Here is a 16,351-nt window from a genome sequence, read left to right as displayed (position 1 = left end):
AAATGAAATATGGATATTGTGTGGCTCACCCCACTGTATGTGATGCAAGACGCATTGGATTCATTGTTCCTTGTCCTGATGGAGGTTGCACGAACAAAAGGACACGACCAACGAAGTCCTGCCCTGACAACTGAAACAGGTGTTGACCTAATAAATCTGTTGGAATAGTCATATACAGATTGAGGGGCCGATTCATGGAACAAACGTGCACCGAAAATCCCAGCGCAAGCAGGCGCAAGGTGGCGCAAGCGTGAGAAAGCAAGCGTGCGCACGCGTGCGATTCAAGGAAGGCGCTGCGCGTGTATACCACTGATTGTGCGCCAAATCCGTGTGTGGTGCACGTGGGCGCACTCGTCATCAAATGGCATGCGCTACGTGCACAGCGAAAGCACACATAGCGTGGCGCACACAACAAAAGTGGGCGAAACAGTGGGCGTAACACGCAGAATGGGGAATAACGCGTGAAAAAGAAGGCATAACTGGGGAAGTATTGCAGGGAACTACACGGAATGCCCACACGTACGCGAACAACCCGTATTCATGGATTCGAATACGGGAAACCTGCGCACGGCAAAAGACGCGCAATGCGTCAACGCGTCTGCCACAGGAAGGCAGGCAGAAGCGTCCCTGCGCACAGTATAAAAGTGCACGCAAACAACAAACACGTACATACCGCTACGATGAATGCCCCATTTGTCGCAGCACTGATCGTGGGACACCGCAGGAGGAGGAGACTAGCCAGGGCATGCATTTTTTCACCCCGGACAAGCCTTTTTGTGATGCCTGACGGCCAGGTCTACGGCCGGTATAGGTTTCCACCTCGTATCATCCTAGACCTGGTCAGGGAGTGGGAAGATGACCTTACATCCCCCACCCTCTGCTCCCAAGCATTTAGCCCCTTGGAGAAGGTGCTCAATGTCCTGCATTTTTTGGCCACTGGGTCATTTCAGCGGACTACTGCCATAGTGGGGGGGTCTCACAGGGGACGCAGTCACGCTGCCTACACCAGGTCTTGGCAATCATGACAGCGTGCCCCTCAGTCCGCAGGCACATATACATGCCCAGAACACCCGCAGAAAGGCAGGCCGTTGTCCAGGACTTTTACAGGGTGGCACACTTCCCCAAAGTGCTTGGTGCCATAGATTGCACCCATGTGGCCCTACGTCCACCTAGGGCCACTGAGCACATCTACCGAAACCACAAGCACTGGCATTCCATCAACGTGCAGGTGGTATGCGATGCAAAGGGAATCCTCACCTCTGTCTATGCAAACTACCCTAGCTCCACCCATGACAGTTTCATATACAGAATGTCCGCCCTGAGCCGGGCTCTGGAAGCTGGGCAGCATGGCGACACATGGCTCCTAGGTGAGTTCAAATGCCTGTGCACATGCATGCATGTCACACACACACACAAATACACAAACCCCAATAATCACAACCATCATCACCTCTCCAGGGGACAGTGCCTACCCTCTGAGCAACCACATAATGACGCCAATCCGGAACCCCACCACACCACCCCAGGTAAGATACAATGCTGCCCATATTGCAACCAGGGCCATAGTGGAGCGCACATTCGGAGTGCTCAAGTCACACTTCCGCTCCCTTGACCGCTCTGGCGGGCAGCTACTCTATGCACCCCCAGTAGTGTGCAGGATCATTGTGGTAGCATGTGTCCTGCACAATGTTGCAACACGGCAGGGTGTACCGGTGGACATGGTGGTGCCCCCACATCCCCAACCACAGGCACAGGCGCTGCCCATGGGAGGGGACAGGGCACGTGGCGAAGAAGCCCAGACCCAGATTGTGGCCACATTTTTCACCTAAACTCCCACCCCTGCGGAGTGCACACAGGCCTGGCACATACCACGTGATAATCGATGATGACAAAGAGACAGTCAACTGTCACAACCTTACCACCCTGAGAATGTTGCCATGGAAGTGCCACATTGTGTACATCCCTAGCTACTTAAACATAAGCAATCCTGTGTGACCAAAAGGCACACATGCAAGGTGCAAAACAGACCATGACTATCACTGGTATGTCACCCAAACCCTCCCAAACCACAACATGACATGGCAAGCAATAGCTATACACCAACATAGTACCAATAAGGTACACATTGACATGTGAAAAATGTAAAGTGGCATCACACAATGATGCCTGACATGGAATCAGATGAAATGACTGACCAACAACCTCCCACCCAAAAGAAGTCATACCCAAATGCATTCCAACAGTTGTAGTTGTAACATAACAATGAATGCCCGGCTACATGCACTGCACATTGTGCATTGCAAAATCAACACTGCAGCTTCTGTGTGCCGTGCCCACCTCCTGCAATACACTGCTCAGTGCACAGCATAGTTAACAGCCATTGTGTGTGACACACACCCTGAGCATCACATCTAAGCAACAAACTACATCGAAAAGCAAATTACGCATGTACAGGATCCACAATTGGTCATAGATCATGTGCTGCAGGGACACAGTGGGCACCAGAAGGCAAACAGAGTGTACATGTAGACATGGAAGGGTGGTTGTACATGTAGTGGATCATAGTGCGAGTGTGTGGGTCAGTAGGGACATGCACTCAATATATGCATGTGCAATCAAGTGACCATCAGTTTCCTCTACACATCAAATGTGAACATTCACCATGTGTATACCCCAGCATGTCAAATCACAACTATCCCCTCACACCTGAAAGGTAAACACAACACATGAACAGGCATTGATCAGCAGAATACATCATGTACATAGTATACTGCAATTACAATGCCAGGGTGTGCATCACACTGTAGGGAAAGGCAAATGTCAACAACAAAACACCCCCCCCCCTCCCTCACAAATCACCATGACCCACTGAACAACTGCAACTGGGTGATGTAGCCTTCATCCTTGATTTTCACCTGGCCACAGGATCATCCTTCCCCTTTGTCACCATCTCCCACCTTGTGTGCAAAAAGCGTCCAGTACCCTCATAGGCTACCTTGACTTGCGAAAACACCACATCAAAGAGAACTCAAAGCAGGCCAACAAAGTCAAGCAAAAAGCCTGCAGGCAGCAAAACAAACCAGAAGAGCCTCCAGTAGATGACGTGAAGTAGCAGTACGTCACATAGCCCAAGTACTACCACAATAATGTAACAACCAAGGTAGCACAGTAATACAATGTCACAACAGGATGTGTACCATGTGTGGTACATAACACAGAATGATGCACCACGAACTGATGTGTACTGTCATAGCTCCTGTGTACAGGCGCAGGAGTGGCATGAACCAACCACCCCTACTGTGGTCTGGGTGCCTGCAAGGTGAAACTCACACAGGCCTCTGAGACCCTGGTGGGGAAGGAGGATCAGGGATATGCAGTCGGGACATGTATTGCTATACTGGATAACAGGAATGCGGGGCAGGAGAGTGGTGTAGGATTGACACAAGAAAGTAGGAAATGCACAAAACTGTACCACTCAAGTTAACACATACAAAAGTACACCAAACTTTATCATCATGCACATAGTAACAAATTACTCAAATGGAAGACAAAGAGAAACTTATCTCTGGGGTGAGTGCTGGCCTCCTGCCTGCGCACTCTCAGGTCCGGTAACAGGAGCAGTTCAATGCTGCAAAGAGAGCCACAGTTACTAATCCGTGCGTGCCCATAACACACAAACACACCACCATATATGCCCCAAACTAGCAAACTACTCTACAAACAAACAATCTGGTGTGGATGCTTCGTACCCATACGTAACATTACCCCTGTGATGGTTATTACACAGTCAATGCAGTAAGTCAGGCGCCGGTGGGTGCGTGGCAAATGGAAGACCAATGTGTCACAATTTACACAACATGCAATGTTCCCTGGGTAAGCAGGCAGACGCATATAGCAAGGTACGACTTCAGAACAAGTTGTGTTCCACCATGACCTAAATAAAGTAGGTAGTGCATGTGTTAAATTCTACATGGAAATGAAATGCACTGCACACGAGTCTCTCCCTTGCTGTCTGTCCCTGTGAGCTGCTTCTTTCCATGTCTCGCAACGCTACATGGCTAATACAAGTGCCTCAATGGACCATGGTGGACCGTAGGGTATGTGCCACTGCCCCTGCAGGTGCCCCAGACAACTTTCCCATCAACTAGACATCAGTCCACCAACGTATCTCAGTTGTATTGTGCGCTTCAACACCAATATTTGTCCAAGTTCACCATCAGTGCTGCTACTAAGCATGCATGTGCAACTGGCCTAGAGGAAGGTTTGCTGTGTTTTGGCCCCCCTGTGCTGCTCACCTTGCCTGGAGTCCCTTGAAACACGGCAGCTGTTTTCAGATGTATGAGCGCAATCCCTGTGCCTCTGCTTGTGCACACATGTGCATGTCGGCACCACCAAACGTGTCCAGCTTGCAGACGTCCAATGGCCCATGTCTGCTGGGAAAGGTGGTCTGGAGGCTCATCCCCTGCAGAAAGGGCATGAAACACATGATTAATGCTTTAAATTCATCTGTGTGTGTCTCTTCAGGCATTTCATGACTGGACCATGTCAGAAACGTACATCAGAAATCACACCATCAGTCCGTCTTTCACAGGCAAAGTGTGGAACACACTATCTACTGCATGAATTGCAACAAGCACATGTACAGTAAATATAAGAAACATACTACACAATGCATAGCAATTAATGTACACATGAATTGTGAAACCCCCCCATCTAGCGAAAGCAGACCAGTGGTCAATAACACCCCTATAATCCCCACTAGGGGTGGTAACACAAGTCAGACAGCAGCAGACATGCCACAGATATGACAGTCCAAAGCCCTTGTGTAATATGTTGTTACACCGAACCATCCTTGCGAGCCATGGATAAGGGAAGTAGGAGTGGCATATGTGAGTAAAGGACCCCAAGCTGCAAACACATACACAAGCCAAGCTTGAAGGGCCCAGCTGGAACAGACAACGGATGCTTTCAAAAGCCACAAAGCACCACACCGTCACATGAAAGCACAAGAGAAAAGCAATTTTAAACTATATTAACCAATTACACTAAATATGAAAAACCTACATTACCTATTTAAACTAACTATCAAATAGGAACTTAAATAACTAAACTAAAAGAAAAATCAAAAATGGCCAAATATGACCCGGGGGGGAGGCACCCAGGAGGGGGGAGGTACAGGGTGCTGCTCAACACCCACATGCAATGATGTTGAGGAAAAAAAAAAAAAAAATCCATGGGGCTCAATGTCTGCACAGCCTGACCTGGCTCTTCCTGGAAAGGAGGACGTGGCACAGGAGCCTGACCACGCCTAGCCGCAGCTTGCCCCTCGTCGGCAGCAAGTCTGTCGGACGGGTGAGCCTGGTTCTGTGCGGCGATCACACGTAGGTCTGCATGCAGGACCTCACGTGATACGTGTGCTTCCTCTTGCAAGGTAGCACGTGTAACATGGAGTTCTTCCTGCAAGGCCTGGCTGTACAACTGTTGCACCTCCCGGCAAGCACGTAGCTCAGCCGAGATGGTACGCCCAAGCTGTGCAAATCTCTCCTCTGCCCGCTCCCTCTGGGCATCATAAGGACAACCAGAGTGGATCTGAGGGAAGCATACTCCTCCCTCAGGGCCTCCATGTGTGCCTCTGTGTGAGCAGCAATTGCTCGACGCAAAGACACCATCTCAGTCTAGCGTGCCCTGTCTGAGGCCACCATGCCCAGCCTGAGTGAGCGGGCTGTGGACTGTGCCGCCTGCTGCTGGAGAAGCACCTGCCTCGCAGGGGGGAGCACAGATTGGGCCACACACTCCATGCTCACAGCGATGTTCTCCATTGCTGCCTCCTGGCGTTCAGAATTGGCAGTCATGTCTTGCTCCCATTCAGTATACAGCGGTTATGCACGGCGACCGCGTTGCTGGGCTTGATCCCTGCAGGACCCATGGACTGGGTGTACCCCATCGACGTGATGGCCCAGGCACATCAGTGACTGTTGTGGAGGGTGACCCTGCCTCCCGATCCACCACAGGTGGAGGTTTCAAGACTGTCTGACCCCTCAGTGCAGGTGTCGTGGACAGAGGAGTGCCCACATCAGAATCACTCACCCCTGACATATGGACCTGATGCTCATCCAACTTCACATGGACGTCAGAGTGGTCATCAGGGCTGGACTCATTGCCAGAGACAAGATGGACTGTAGCACATGTGGGTTTTCGTGGCCTACCACCCCACGACCCCCACTTGTGCCGGGTTGCTGTAGTGATAACAACCCTGTGCCTGGCATGACAACACCATCCTCTGGCTCCATTGCATCATCATCTGAAAAGTACAGAGAAAAAAGGTCACTACACATGTTAGAAGCACACAACAAGCAAAGAAAAATAGAGTGGGTCCACTCTATTAAGACTGGTGCTCTCAGTTGACCCTATAACAAGGGTTGTACCCTTTAGCTCTATTAGTACTGAGCATGCGCAATAGTTTCAATTAAATCATCCAATTCTTGATCATTTTCTTAAGAGAAATATTTATTCCATATCTCTTGATAATTCTTTTTCAATGGATATTCTGTTTCATATTCCATGAGGACAAACATAAAATACTGCCTGTAATTGTATGTACATTTTGCCAATGCATTTCGGTTTTTAAACCTTCATCAGGGCCGTACAACAACTTAGATGTGCCCAATATATTATATTTCATTTTTAAATCAACATTAGACAAACCAGATAATTTCCGCAATAATACCAGATTATAATGCATAAATGAAAACAAACATACCGGTTCCGTGTTGTGTCAAAATGTTCCAGCAATTGTAGTGGTAGAAATATAGAAAAACAGAAAAAACGGAAAAGAAACCATTTTTCTATATCATCAGTATGACTAACGTTACAATCATTGTTTAAACGTTAAGGAATTAGATAAAATGTACATTCAATTCCGAAGGATTCATAAATTCGTAACAGAAGAATCCAGTCTGAGTACATATTCCTGTTGGCGTTACGTAAATTGTCATCAGTGAACGATAATGATATAAATCGCTAATCTCTGCAAACGTAAATTTCATACATACCATTACTCAGCAGAAAAACGCTCTGCAGAAGAACGATCTGTGACAGTCAGACGCATTAGTGAAGCCGTGAACGCGAATAGGGAAAGGAAGGAAGTATTTAAGTGTTGTCATGGAGACCCAAAGACATCGCGTGGAGACACGTCCGCCTTGGGTCCCACCTCCGTGCAAGCACGGGAGGCGGGAAAGTTGCCCATGACAATGCTCTATGCTGTTAAGGTGAAACTACAGCAATTATAGGTAAGTGCAAACTTAATGCAAATTAGGAACAGAACCGGTGCATCGTAAAGAAGGGAAGAGTTAAGGTGTTGTCATGGAGACCCAGGAGTGTCGCGTGGATACACATATGCCTTGGGTCCCACCTCTGTGAAAGCACAGGAGGCGGGAATGTCGTCATGACAACGCTGTATGCTAAGAGAGTGGAACTGTGGCATTTGCAGGCAAGTGCAAACTGCTGCAGAAATGTTGTTAGGAACCAAAATGATGCCACGTCACATTGATGAGAGTATAAATTACCATAATGATTCAAGAGTGATAATAGAAGACTCTATTTAAACAAATGGTAATGTTAGATAACGCACCTTGGAAATAATTCCTAGAATGTGCATACAGGTTAAGAATTATTTGTGAATCTTCAAATAATTTTCACATAATTAACGATCAAAGTTATATTTCTTGGGATGACTCCATCTAGCTTCAAAGTTCATAAACCGGTGCGGATAAGGAAAGGTCTCCAAAGAAAGAACACATGTAAATAAAGAGGAACACTGGTGAAAAGAATAAAATGAAATTCGCAAGAAAGTACAATTGTCCTGCTTTGGTATAACATGGGTGCGGCCATGGTTGAGTTCAAACAATAGAACCGGATGTAAAGTAAAGTAAACAAACAGTGGGGTCACTTTCTCTACACCACAAATCGATTGTTTGAAAGTTCATAGATAGCACATATAGTTTATTTCTTCATTCATCCCCTTTGGTATCAGAGAGCTTAACCAATGTATCCAAAATGTTTCTCGTTGGTCGAGTCTTTTCTGGAGATTCTCATATTTGTTAAGTTTGCGAACCACTTCTAAGATAACAAATCTTATCTGTGCCAGATTGTGGTGTTTTTCTTGTCAATTTCTGGCCACTGCTGAAGTTGCTGTGTGGCTCCTTATGCATGAACGATGCTCGTCCCATCAGATTTTTTCAGTGCGTTGTGTCTGTCCTACATAGATCTGAAGAGTTGCTAACTATTCTCTTTACCCTTAACATTTGGCTGTAGGGGAGATTTTTAATAAGGCTTGGTTGATGGAAACTTAGGGGCCGATTCATGGAACAAATGTGCGCCGAAAATACATGCGCAAGCATGCGCAAGGTAGCGCAAGCGCGAGAAACGCAGTGCACGCGCACGTGTGCGATTCAAGGAAGACGTTGCGCATGTTTCCCGCTGTCCATGCGCCCAATCCAGCCATGGCGCACGCAGGCATACACGGCGTGCGCTACGCGCACAGCAAAAGCGCACATAGCGCGCCGCACACAACCAAAGTGGGCGGCACAGTGGGCGTAACACGCGGAATGGGGAATAACGTGTGAAAAAGAAGGCGTAAATGGGGAAGTACTGCAGGGAACTACACGGAACACCCACACGCACGCGAACAACCCGTATTCATGGATCCGAATACGGGAAACCCGCGCACGCCAAAAGACGCACACAGGCGTCAACGCGTCCGCCACACAAAGGCAGGCGGAAGCGTCCCAGCGCACAGTATAAAAGTGCACGCAAACAACAAACACGTATATACAGCTACGATGAATGCCCCATTTGTCGCAGCACTGATCGTGGGACACCGCAGGAGGAGGATAATAGCCAGGGCACGCATTTTCACACCACGGACAAGCCTTTTTGGGATGCCTGACGACCAGGTCTACGGCAGGTATAGGTTTCCACCCCACATCATCCTAGACCTGGTCAGGGAGTGGGAAGATGACCTTATATCCCCCACCCTTTACTGCCAAGCATTGAGCCCCTTGGAGAAGGTGCTCAATGTCCTGCATTTTTTGGCCACTGGGTCATTTCAGCGGACTACTGCCATAGTGGGGGGGTCTCACAGGCCACGCAGTCACGCTGCCTACACCAGGTACTGGCAATCATGACAGCGTGCCCCTCAGTCAGCAGGCACATATACATGCCCAGAACACCCGCAGAAAGGCAGGCCGTTGTCCTGGATTTTTTCAGGGTGGCACACTTCCCCAAAGTGCTTGGTGCCATAGATTGCACCCATGTGGCCCTACGTCCACCTAGGGCCACTGAGCACATCTACCGAAACCGCAAGCAATGGTATTCCATCAATGTACAGGAGGTATGCGATGCAAAGGGAATCATCACCTCTGTCTATGCAAACTACCCTATCTCCACCCATGATAGTTTCATATACAGAATGTCCGCCCTGAGCCGGGCCCTGGAAGCTGGGCAGCATGGCGACACATGGCTCCTAGGTGAGTACAAATTCCCTTGCACATGCATGCATGTCACACACACACACACAAATAAACAAACCACAATAATCAGAACCATTTACACCTCCCCAGTGGACAGTGCCTACCCTCTGAGCAACCACATGATGACGCCAATCTGGAACCCCACCACACCACCCCAGGTAAGATACAACGCCGCCCATATTGCAACCAGGGCCATAGTGGAGCGCACATTCGGAGTGCCCAAGTCACGTTTCCGCTCCCTTGACCGCTCTGGCGGGCAGCTACTCTATGCACCACCAGTAGTGTGCAGGATCATTGTGGCAGCATGTGTCCTGCACAATGTTGCAACAGGGTAGGGCGACCCGGTGGACATGGTGGTGCCCCACATCCCCAACCACAGGCACAGGCGCTGCCCATGGGAGGGGACAGGGCACGTGGCGAGGAAGCCCGGACCCAGCTTGTGGCCACATTTTTCACCTAAACTCCCACCCCTGCGGAGTGCACACAGGCTTGGCACATACCAGGTGACAATCGATGATGACAAAGAGACAGTAAACTGTCACAACCCTACCACCCTGAGATAGTTGCCATGGAAGTGCCACATTGTCTGCATCCCTAGCTACTTAAACACAAGCTCTCCTGTGTGACCAAAAGGCACACATATGACATGACATGATATGGCCTATACACAAGTATTTCAAGGTGCGATGAGGCAGGGAAGGGAAGACAGACAACAGTACTACTAGGCCAGGTGTCATTTAGATTGTGCAAGTGCAGGGGTAGGGGAAGGGAAAAGTGCAAGGGGAAGGGGAGGGGGGGAGTGCAGTACAGGGGAAGTAGACCAAAAAACAAATACATAGGCCAGCTGGTGGCAACTGCAAAGGTAAGTGCAGACAAGTGCGGGGAAGGGGGGGCTGTAGGGATAGAGAGACAGTACCGCTGTGCAGTGGTTGCCAGGGAGGCAGTGCAAGTGGAGAGTGGCTGGGCCAGGGACCGAGGTCGGTGAGAGTGGCCCAGTTGCAGATCCAGTGCAGTTCCAGAGAAGAATTTTGCAAGGGAGAGGCAGAGAGAAAGCAGAAGCAAAGAGGAAGGTCTTGAGGTGCTTCCCGAACTGGAGATGGTTCCCCTCAAGTTCCAGTGAGGCAGGAAGGCTGTTCCAGAGGGAGGGCCCTGCCGCAGAGAGAGATCTACCCCCAGCTAGTTGCTTTGAGAAGCGGATGACCCTGACATGCAAGATGTGCATCACACACACCTGCAAAACAGGCCATGGCCATCACTGTTATGTCACTCAAACCCTCCCAAACCACAACATGACATGGCAAGCAATACCCATACACCAACACAGTAACAATAAGGTACACATTGCCATGTCCAAAATGTACAGTGGCATCAGACAATGATGCCTGACCTGGAATCAGATGAAATGACAGACCAACAACCTCCCACCCAAAATAAGTCATTTCAAAATGCATCACAAGAGTTGTAGACGTAACATAACAATGAATGCCTGTCTACATGCACATTGTGCATTGCATAATCAACACTGCAGCTTCTGTGTGCTGTGTCCTACTCCTGCGACACACTGCTCAGCGCACAGCACAGTGAACAGCCATTGTGTGTGATGCACACCCTGAGCATCACATCTAAGCGTCAGACCGCATCAAAAAGCAAATTAGGCATGTACAGAATCCATAATTGCTCACAGAACATGTGCTGCAGGGACACAGTGGGAACCAGAAGGCAAACAGTATACACGTGGATATGCAAGGGTGGGAGTACATGTAGTGCATCAGAGTGCAAGTGTGTGGGTCAGCAAGGACATACACTCAACATATGCATGTGCAATCAAGTGACCATCAGTGTTCTCTACACATCACATGTGAACATTCACCATGTGTACACCCCAGCATGTCAAACCATAACTATCCCCTTGCACCTGAAAGGTAAACACAACACATGAACAGGCATCGATCAGCAGAACACAACATGTACATAGGATACCACCATTACAATGTCAGGGTTCCCATCACACTGCAGGGCAAGGCAACTATCAACAACAACCCCCTCCCTTCCCTCACAAATGACCATGACCCACTGAACAACTGCACCTGGCTCATGGAGCCTTCAACCCTCAATTCCACCTGGCCACAGGATCACCTTTACCCTTCGTCACCATCTCCCACCTTGTGTGTAAAAAGGTGCCTGCACCCTCAGAATCCACACTCATTTCCACAATCACAAAATCCAAGGCATAGAAACGAACCAGAACCCCCTCCAGTAGATGACTTGACGTAGCAGTACCTCACAAAGGCCAAGTACTACCACAATGATGCAACAACCAAGGTAGCACAGTAAAACAATGTCACAACAGGATGTGTACCATGTGTGGTACATAACATAGGATGATGCACCATGAACGGATGTCTACTGTCACAGGTCCCGTGTACAGGCGCGGGAGTGTCACGAAACAACCACCACCACCGTGTCCCGGGTGCCTGCAAGGTCAAACTCACACAGGCCCCTGAGACCCTGGTGGGGAAGGAGGTTCAGGGATATGCAGTCGGGACAGGTGTTGGCACACTGGATAACTGGAATGAGTGGCAGGAGAGGGGAGGAGGAATGACACATGAAAGTAGGGAATGCACGAAAATGTACTACCTGCATGAACACATACACAATCCAAACAAACTTGGACATCATTGTCATGGCCTTCTGTAGTCCAAGCTTAGGAGTGGTACGAACCAACCACACCCTCTAGGGTTTTGGCGCCTGCAAGTTCGGGGCTTACACAGGCATCCGCAACCCCAGTGGGGAAAGAGGGTTAGGGAACGTTGTTTGGATAGGTACGGGAAGCAGGAACACTGGGTAGAGGGTACAGGGTTTAAAATTGCATAGGATTCCGGGTGATTAGTGGGGAAAAAACATACCAAATTGAATCACACATACATCCATGCATTAGTGCACCCCCAGCAAGCCTATGCAGAGCAGTTTGAAAGAAAAACAACAAGACACTTAGCTCTGGTTTTGAGTGCTGGCCTCCTGCCTGCGCACTCTCAGGTCAGGTCACAGGAGCACTGCAATGCTGCTAAGAGAGCCACAGTCAACAACCTGTACGTGCCAATTACACAAATACACACCACCAAACATGCCCCATAGCAACAAACTACTCTACAAACAGACAATCTGGTGTAGATGCTTCGTACCCATATATAACATTACCCCTGTGACGGGTCATACACAGTCAATGCAGTAAGTCAGCTGCCGGTGGGTGTGTGGCAAATGGAACACCAATGTGTCACAATTCACACAACATGCAATGTTCCCTGGGTAAGCAGACAGACCAATATAGCAAGCCATGACTTCACAGCAAGTTGCGTACCACCATGACCGTAACAAAGTTGGCAGTGCATTTATCATAAAGTACATGGAAATGAAATGCACTGCACCCGAGTATGTCCCTTGCTGTATGTCCCTGTGAGCTGCCCCTTTCCATGTCTCGGAAGGCTACATGGTTGATACAAGTGCCTCAATGGACCTTGGTGTAACGGAGGGTATGTGCAATTGCCCCTGCAGGTGTCCCAGACAACCTTACAATCAACAGCCATCAGTCCACCAACACATCTGAGCTGCATTGTGTGCTTCAACACCAATATTCGTCCAAGCTCACCCTCAGTGCTGTGACTAAGCCTGCATGTGCAACTCGCCTGGTGCAAGCTTTGCTGTGTTGTGGCCCCCCTGTGCTGCTCACCTTGCCTGGAGTTCCTTGGAACAGGTCAGCAGTTCTAGGATGTAGGTCTGCAATCCCTGTGCCTCTGCTTGTGCACACATGTGCATGTGGGCGCCAACAAACGTGTCCATAATTCTGTCATCAAATGGGCCATGTCTGCTGGCAAAGGTGCTCTGGAGGCTCATCCACCTGCAGAAAGGGCATGAAACACATGATTAATGCTTCAAAGTCATCTGTGTGTGTCTCTTCAGGCATCTCATTACTTGACCATGTCAGAGAGTCACATCATAAATCACACCATCAGTCCGTCTTTCACATCCAAAGTGTGGAACACTATCTACAGCATGAATTGCAACAAGCACGTGTACAGTAAAGATAAGAAACATACTACACAATGCATAGCAATTAATGTACACATTAATCATGAAACACCCCATCTAGCAAAAGATGAACAGTGGACAATAACACAAAAATCATCCCCACTAGGGGTGTCAACACAAGTCACACAGCACCAGACATGCCACAGATATGACAGTCCAAAGCCCTTGTGTAAAGGTTTGTGACACCGAACCATCCTTGCGAGCCCATGGATAAGGGAGGCAGGAGTGGCATATGTGAGTCAAGGACCCCAAGGAGCAAACACATACACAAGACAAGCCTGAAGGGCCCAGCTGGAACAGACAGTGGATGCCTTCAAAAGGCACAAAGCACCGCACTGTCACATGAAAGCACAATAGACAAGCAATTTTAAACTATATTAACTAATTACACTAACTATGGAAAACCTACATTACCTAATTAAACTAACTATCAAACTGAAACTTAACTAACTAAACTAAAAGAAAAATCAAAAATGGCCACATACGACCCGGGGGGGAGGGGAGGCACCCAGGAGGGGGGAGGTACAGGGTGCTGCTCAACATCCACATGCGATCATGCTGAGCCAAAAAAAATACCTTCATGGGCTCAACGCCTGCACAGCCCGACCTATGTGGGAGATAGATGGTCGTCCGAGTCTGGCTCATCCTGTAAAGGAGGACATGGCACAGTAGCCTGGCCACGCCTAGCCGCAGCTTTCCCCTCGTCGGCAGCAAGTCTGCCGGACGGGTGAGCCTGGTCCTGTGTGGCGATGTGACGTAGGTCTGCATGCAGAACCTCACATGATACACATGCTTCCTCTTGAAAGGTAGCATGTGTAACACGGAGTTCCTCCTGCAAGGCCTGGCTGGACAACCGCTGCACCTCCCGGCAAGCCTGTAGCTCAGCCGAGATGGTACGCTCAAGCTGTGCAAACCTCTCCTCTGCCTGCTGCCTCTGGGACATCATAAGGACACCCAGAGCATACTCCTCCCTCAGGGCATCCATGTGCGCATCTGCGTGAGCAGCAATTGCTTGACGCAGAGACGACATTTCAGCCTGGCGTGCCCTGTCTGAGGCCACCATGCCCAGCCTGAGCGAGCGGGCCGTGGACCGTGCCGCCTGCTGCTGGAGAAGCACCTGCCTAGCAAGGGGGAGCACAGATTGGGCCACACACTCCATGCTCTCAGCGATGTTCTCCATTGCTGCCCCCTGCCGTTCTGAATTGGCAGTCATTTCTTCCTCCCACTCAGTATACGCGGTTGCACTCGGCGACCGCGTTGCTGGGCTTGACCCCTGCGGGACCCAAGGACCGGGGGTCCTCGCTGTGTTGGCACCGCCCTCGGCTGCACGACTACATGCCCCCGTCGACGTGATGTCCCAGGCACATCAGTGACTGGTGTGGAGGGTGACCCTGCGTCCCGATCCACCACGGGCGGAGGAACCAAGACTGTCTGATCCCTCAGTGCAGGTGTCGCACACAGAGGAGTGTCCACATCAGAATCACTCACCCCTGACACATGGACTTGATGCTCATCCAACTCAACATGGACGTCAGAGTCGTCATCAAGTCTGGACCCATAGGCAGCCAGAGACAAGATGGACTGTAGCACTTGGGGGTTTTCGTGGCCTACCACCCCACGACCCCCACTAGTGCCGGGTTGATGTAGTGGTAACAACCCTGTGTCTGACATGACAACACCATCCTCCGCCTCCATTGCGTCATCACCTGAAAAATAGAGAGAAAAAAGGTCACTACACATGTCAGAAGCACACAACACACACACACCGACAGCAAATGCATCAGGCAGACATGTGACACACAACATATAACCTGGCATGCATGCTGGGTCAACTTTGAATTGCTTTTGTGATCAGACCTGTTGAAAGGTGGCAGTTTACATGGAAGTGGGTCTATGCAGTGCAGAAAATGTGTATGCCACTCACTACCTACATGTACAAGGACTCCATGGTGTGTGCCAGGAAATGTGAAGGCAGTGCAAGGTCAACTTCAGGCATCACGTGCAATGTGCATTCAATGTGTACCATATCTAGAAGCCAAGCACCCCTCCACCCCAGTACCAAAGCAGGGATGCCTAGCATGGTATCAAAAGGCTGACCATACACCTGTGTATTGACAGGCAGTGTTGACTGGCATCAACAGCTTAATGTGATTCAAGTGACAACACTGCAAATGATGCTGGGACAGTAAGCAGGACACGTGATGAAAACTCTGGATTCCGCCCATGTGTGAAGAAGACACAACAACAGTTGGACAGAGTCATTGGCCACTGAACAGGCTGAGGCCTGTGAGCCACACAGATTGTCAGACCCTAAACATGTGTGCAACGCAGGACTGAGCCACAGTTGACATGGGAAGGCTGATGAGATGGCAGGCAATGTATGTAACCAAGGACTTGTATTACAGTGATCATCCAGTCAAGGACACATAAGGGCATGCGTGCAATGCACATGGAGCATGAATGGGCCCTCATGTCCCTGCGGGACATCTGACCTATGCACAGTACAAGTGAGATACCCTGCATCAAGTACTAAGGCTGTACCACACGGCATATGTTTGGCAGATTCTACGCTGGAAGTAAGCATCTACACAGGTCGCATGAACAAGAAAGTACACATTGGCATGATTGACGAACACCAGTGCAAAGGTGGAACTGGGGTGCAGAGTGGCGGAGGAGGGGCAGGGGAGCATGCCTACATGGAGTCCCCGCATGCAGGCAGAGGAGACATGCATGAC

This window comes from Ambystoma mexicanum, chromosome 4p (assembly GCF_040938575.1).
Source record: "Ambystoma mexicanum isolate Mex_15411 chromosome 4p, UKY_AmexF1_1, whole genome shotgun sequence".
NCBI classification, from domain to species: Eukaryota; Metazoa; Chordata; class Amphibia; order Caudata; family Ambystomatidae; genus Ambystoma; species Ambystoma mexicanum.
The sequence above is the reverse complement of the archived record's forward strand: the minus strand, read 5'-3'. Positions refer to the sequence as shown.